The following is a 6,000-nucleotide window of genomic DNA, read 5'->3' on the forward strand; positions in this document are numbered from 1 at the left end:
ATATAATATAATATAATATATAATATATATTATACATATAATGACCTATAATAAGTGATCTTTGATAAAACTATTGTAATTGTTTTTGGGCACCATGAACCCCACCCATATAAGAAGGCAAACTTAATCAATAAAAGTTGTATGTGTTCTGACTCCCCTCAACCAGACATTCTCTGGTCTCTCTCCTCCTCCTCAGCTCTTCCTATTTCCTGAGACAAAACAATATTGAAATTAGGCCCATTAATAACCTTACAACAGCCTCTAAGTGTTCAAATAAAAAAAAGCGTTGCATATCTGTCACTTTAAATCAAAAGCTAGAAATGATTAAGCTTAGAAGGCATGTCAAAAGCCAAGACAGGCCAGAAGTTAGGCCTCTTAAGCCAAACAGTTGGTCAAGTTGTGAATGCAAAGGCAAGGTTCTTGAAGGAAATTAAAAGTTCTACTCCACTGAGCACATGAATGATAAGAAAGTGAAACAGCCTTACTGCTGATTTGAAGAAAGTTTTAGTGGTCTGGATAGAATATCAAACAGCCACAACATTCCCTTAAGCCAAAGCCGAATCCAGAGCAAGGCTCTAACTCTCTTCAGCTCTATCAAGACTGAGAGAGATGAGGAAGCTACAGAAGAAAAGTTTGAAGCTAGCAGAAGTTAGTTCTTTAGGTTTAAGGAAAGAAGCCATCTCCATAACATAAAAGTATAAGATGAAGCAGCAAGTGCTGATGGAGAAGCTGCAGCAAATTACCCAGATGCTCTAGCTAAGATCATTGATGAAGGTGGCCACACTAAACAACAGGTTTTCAATGTAGTTGAAACAGCCTTCTATTGGAAGAAGATGCCATATAGGACACTCATAGCTAAGGAGGAGAAGTCAATGCCTGGCTTCAAAGCTTCAAAGGACAGGCTGACTTATTTGTTAGGGATTAATGCAGCTGGTAACTTTAAGTTGAAGCCAAAGCTCGTTTATCATTCAAAAAATCCTAGGCCTCTTAAGAATTAATACAAAATCTACTCTGCCTTTGCTGTATACGTGGAACAACAAAACCTGGATGACAACACATCTTTTTACAGCCAGGTTTACTGAATATTTTAAGCCACTGTTGAGACCTGCTGCTAAAAACATTCCTTTTAAAATATTACTGCTCATTGACAGAGCACTTGGTCACCCAAAAGCTCTGGTAGAGATGCACAAAGAGATTAATGTTGTTTTCATGCCTGCTACCATAGCATCTACTTTGCAACCCATGGACCAAAGACTTCCAAGTCTTATTATTTAAGAAATACATTTTACAAGACTATTGTTGTCATAGACAGTGATTCCTCTGATGTGTCTGGGAAAGTCAATTGAAAACCTTCTGGAAAGGATTCACCTTTTTTTTTTTTTTTTTTTTTTGAGGCGGAGTCTTGCTCTGTTACCCAGGCTAGGGTGCAATGGCACCATCTCAGCTTACTGCAGCCTCCACCTCCCGAGTTCAAGCAATTCTCCAACCTCAGCCTCCTGAGTAGCTGTAATTACAGGTGTGCACCACCACGCCTGGCTAATTTTTGTATTTTTAGTAGAGACGGGGTTTCACCATGTTGGCCAAGCTGGGCTCGAACTCCCGACCTCAAGTGATCCACCTTCCTTGGCCTCCCAAAGTGCTGGGATTACAGGCATGGGCCACCACGCCCAGCCAGGATTTATCATTCTAAATGTCATTAAGAACACTTGTGATTCATTGGAGAAGGTCAAATATCAACTTTAGGAGGAACTTAGAAAAAGTTAATTTCTTCCCACATGGATAATTTTTGAGGGGGTTCAAGACTTCAGTGGAGGAAGTCACTGCAGATGTGGCGAAAATAGCAAGAGAATTAGAGTTGGAAGTGGAGCCTGAAGATGTGACTGAATTGCTACACTCTCACAATAAAACTTTAGAGGATGAAAAGTTGCTTCTTATGGATGACCAAAGAAAGTGGTTTCTTAAAATGGAATCCACTCCTGGTGAGGATACTGTCAACGTTGTTGAGATGACAACAAAGCATTTAGAATGTTCCATAAACTTAGTAGATAAAGCAACTGGCAGGATTTGAGAGGACTGACTCAGATTTTGAAAGAAGTTCTACTGTGGGTAAAATGCTGTCAAGCAGCATCACATGCTACAGAGAAATCTTTCATGAAACAAAGAGTCAATTTATGTGACAAACACCATTGTTGTCTTATTTAGAAAAATTGCCACAGTCATCTCAATCTTCAGCAACCACCACCCAGATCAATCAGGAGTCATCAACATTGAGGCAAGACCCTCCACCAGCAAAAGGATTGCTACTCACTGAAGGCTCACATGGTTGTTAGCAATTTTTAGCAATAAAGCATTTTAAAATTAAGGTGTGTACATTTTTTTAAAGGCATAATGGAATTGCACTCTTAATGGACTATAGTATAGTGTAAACATAACTTTTATATGTACTGGGAAACCAAAGAATCTCATGTGACTTGCTCTATTGCATTATTTGCTTTATTGCAGTGGCCTGGAAATGAACCCACACTATCTCTGAGGTATGCCTGTACTTTGTTGTAGCCCAAACAGTCTAAAATACCTGGGCTGCTAGTCACTCTCTCTCTGGCTCTCCCTGTGCTGGGTAACAATGTCTTCTGTGACCATGCAGGGCTTCCATTTCAGTGGGTTGTCTTCATTGCAGGGCTGTGTGCTTTTGGAAGACTGAGATTATTCTGTATTCTTCTCTGCCCCTCCTGTGCTTGGCAACCGACTTTGGCCCAGATCAGTTGCCCAGGAAATGGTTATTGTTTTGAAAATTAAATAAGATAATGAATGCAAGAGTGCTTTGTAAAATATGAAGCATCACCACGTTATTACCATCCATGTTATCTAAATGTTGCTGTTGCTGTCTTCCCTGGTGGGAGAAGTTCTCTCAGTTATAAGAGGGGATCTGGCATGGTGGGCGACAGAGAGTAGCAAACTCAAACCCTCCCAGGGGCCAGGGAGGTAAAACAAATGAATAAAGCAGGTCTCATGTAAAACAATAAGGAGTGGTGGGGATTAGGGCAAACTGTAATAGAGCACCTGTATTCAGCTCCAGCCAATTATGTCTAGGAAGAATTGTGGGCTCTAAGCTAACAGATCTGATTATTTTCAAGAGAAGCTAAAAATCCAGATTGTATTTGGTGCAACAGACATTTTTACATATTGGCAATTTAATTAAAAAAAAAAAAAAACAAAAACAAAAGCCCAACCTACTACATAGGTCAAAGAAAACAGAGCCAGTGGCCATTTAGGCCTATGGTCTTGCGTTTATGACCTTTAGAGTTAACAGAATGTGCCTTGTAGCCAGATAAAAGCAGGTCTAAATCCCAGCTTCTTTTCTTACCTGCTTTGTTACATCAGGAGGATAATCTGAGCTCTCTGATCTTCAGTTTCCTCTTTTCCAAGATCAAGACAATAATAGAATATACTGCACAGGGTTTTAGTGCAATGTATTTAGTATAGGACCTGATATACCATAAGCACTCCATAATGATCCACAGTAATCACTCAATAATGATGTACAGTAAGCACTCAATAAGCACTCAGAATATCACTGTCGCTGCTGATTATTGTTATTGTTACTTCCCACCAGGCAGCTTGGAACATGGGTTTTTGGGCAGGAACAGTCCTGTGGAGCTGGGGGAGAGAAGTTGGTGGTTGTGGTTAAGTTGACTTAAAACTCCCTGAAGGTGGGGCAGAGCAAGATGGCCGAATAGGAACAGTTCCAGTCTCCAGCTCCCAGCGCGAGTGACACAGAAGACAGGTGATTTCTGCATTTTCAACTGAGGTACCGGGTTCATCTTTCTAGGGAGTGCTGGACAAACAACGCTGGTCAGCTGCTGCAGCCCGACCAGTGAGAGCTGAAGCAGGGTGAGGCATCGCCTCACCTGGGTAGCGCAAGGGGGAAGGGAATCCCTTTTCCTAGCCAGGGGAACTGAGATACACAACACCTGGAAAATCGGGTAACTCCCATCCCAATACTGCACTTTACCAAGGGTCTTAGCAAAGGGCACACCAGGAGATTATATACCACACCTGGCAGGGAGGGTCCCACGCCCATGGAGCCTCCCCCATTGCTAGCACAGCAGTCTGCCATCTAACTGCAAGGCAGCAGCGAGGCTGGGGGAGGGGTGCCCGCCATTGCTGAGGCTTAAGTGGGTAAACAAAGCTGTTGGGAAGCTCGACCTGGGTGGAGCCCACAGCAGCTCAAGGAGGTCTGCCTGTCTCTGTAGACTCCACCTCTGGGGACAAGGCACAGCTAAACAAAAAGCAGCAGAAACCTCTGCAGATGCAAACGACCCTGTCTGACAGCTTTGAAGAGAGCAGTGGATCTCCCAACACAGAGGTTGAGATCTGAGAACGGACAGATTGCCTGCTCAAGTGGGTCCCTGACCCCTGAGTAGCATAACTGGGAGACATCCCCGACTAGGTGCAGACTGACACCCCACACCTCACACGGCAGGTTACACCCCTGAGACAAAGCTTCCAAAGCAAGAATCAGACAGGTACACTCGCTGTTCAGCAATATTCTATCTTCTGCAGCCTCTGCTGCTGCTACCCAGGCAAACAGGGTCTGGAGTGGACCTCAAGCAATCTCCAACAGACCTACAACTGAGGGTCCTGACTGTTAGAAGGAAAACTAACAAACAGGAAGGACACCCACATCAAAACCCCATCAGTACGGTACCATCATCAAAGACCAAAGGCAGATAAAACCGCAAAGATGGGGAAAAGCAGGGCAGAAAAGCTGGAAATTCAAAAAATAAGAGCGCATCTCTGCCTCCAAAGGAATGCAGCTCATTGCCAGCAACGGATCAAAGCTGGACGGAGAATGACTTTGACAAGATGAGAGAAGAAGCCTTCAGTCCATCAAACTCCTCAGAGGCAAAGGAGGAATTACATACCCAGCACAAAGAAACTAAAAATCTTGAAAAAAGAATGGAAGAATGGATAACTAGAATAATCAATGCAGAGAAGGCCATAAATGACCTGACAGAGATAAAACCATGACACGAGAAATACGTGACAAATGTGCAAGCTTCAGTCACTGACTCGATCAACTGGAAGATAGAGTATCAGCGATTGAGGATCAAATGAATGAAATGAAGCGAGAAGAGAAGTCTAAAGAAAAAAGAGGAAAAAGAAATAAACAAAGCCTTCAAGAAGTATGGGATTATGTGAAAAGACCAAATCTATGTCTGATTGGGGTGCCTGAAAGTGAGGGGGAAAATGGAACCAAGTTGGAAAACATTCTTCAGAATATCATCCAGGAGAACTTCCCCAACCTAGTAGGGCAGGCCAACATTCAAATTCAGGAAATACAGAGAACGCCACAAAGATACTCCTCGATAAGAGCAACTCCAAGACACAATTGTCAGATTCACCAAAGTTGAAATGAAGGAAAAACTGTTAAGGGCAGCCAGAGAGAAAGGTCGGGTTACCCACAAAGGGAAGCCCATCAGACTAACAGCAGATCTCTCGGCAGAAAGTCTCCAAGCCAGAAGAGAGTGGGGGCCAATATTCAACATTCTTAAAGAAAAGAATTTTCAAACCAGAATTTCATATCCAGTTTCATAAGTGAAGGAGAAATAGAATCCTTTACAGACAAGCAAATGCTTAGAGATTTTGTCACCACCAGGCCTGCCTTACAAGAGACCCTGAAGGAAGCACTAAACATGGAAAGGAACAACCAGTACCAGCCATTGCAAAAACATGCCAAAATGTAAAGACCATCGATGCTAGGAAGAAACTGCATCAACTAACGAGCAAAATAACCAACTAATATCATAATGGCAGGATCAAGTTCACACATAACAATATTAACCATAAATGTAAATAGACTAAATGCTCCAATTAAAAGACACAGACTGGCAAAGTGGATAAAGAGTCAAGACTCATCAGTTTGCTGTATTCAGGAGACCCATCTCACATGCAGAGACACCAATAGGCTCAAAATAAAGGGATGGAGGAAGATCTGCC

The sequence above is a fragment of the Macaca mulatta genome, chromosome 20 (genome assembly GCF_049350105.2).
Source record: "Macaca mulatta isolate MMU2019108-1 chromosome 20, T2T-MMU8v2.0, whole genome shotgun sequence".
NCBI lineage: Eukaryota > Metazoa > Chordata > Mammalia > Primates > Cercopithecidae > Macaca > Macaca mulatta.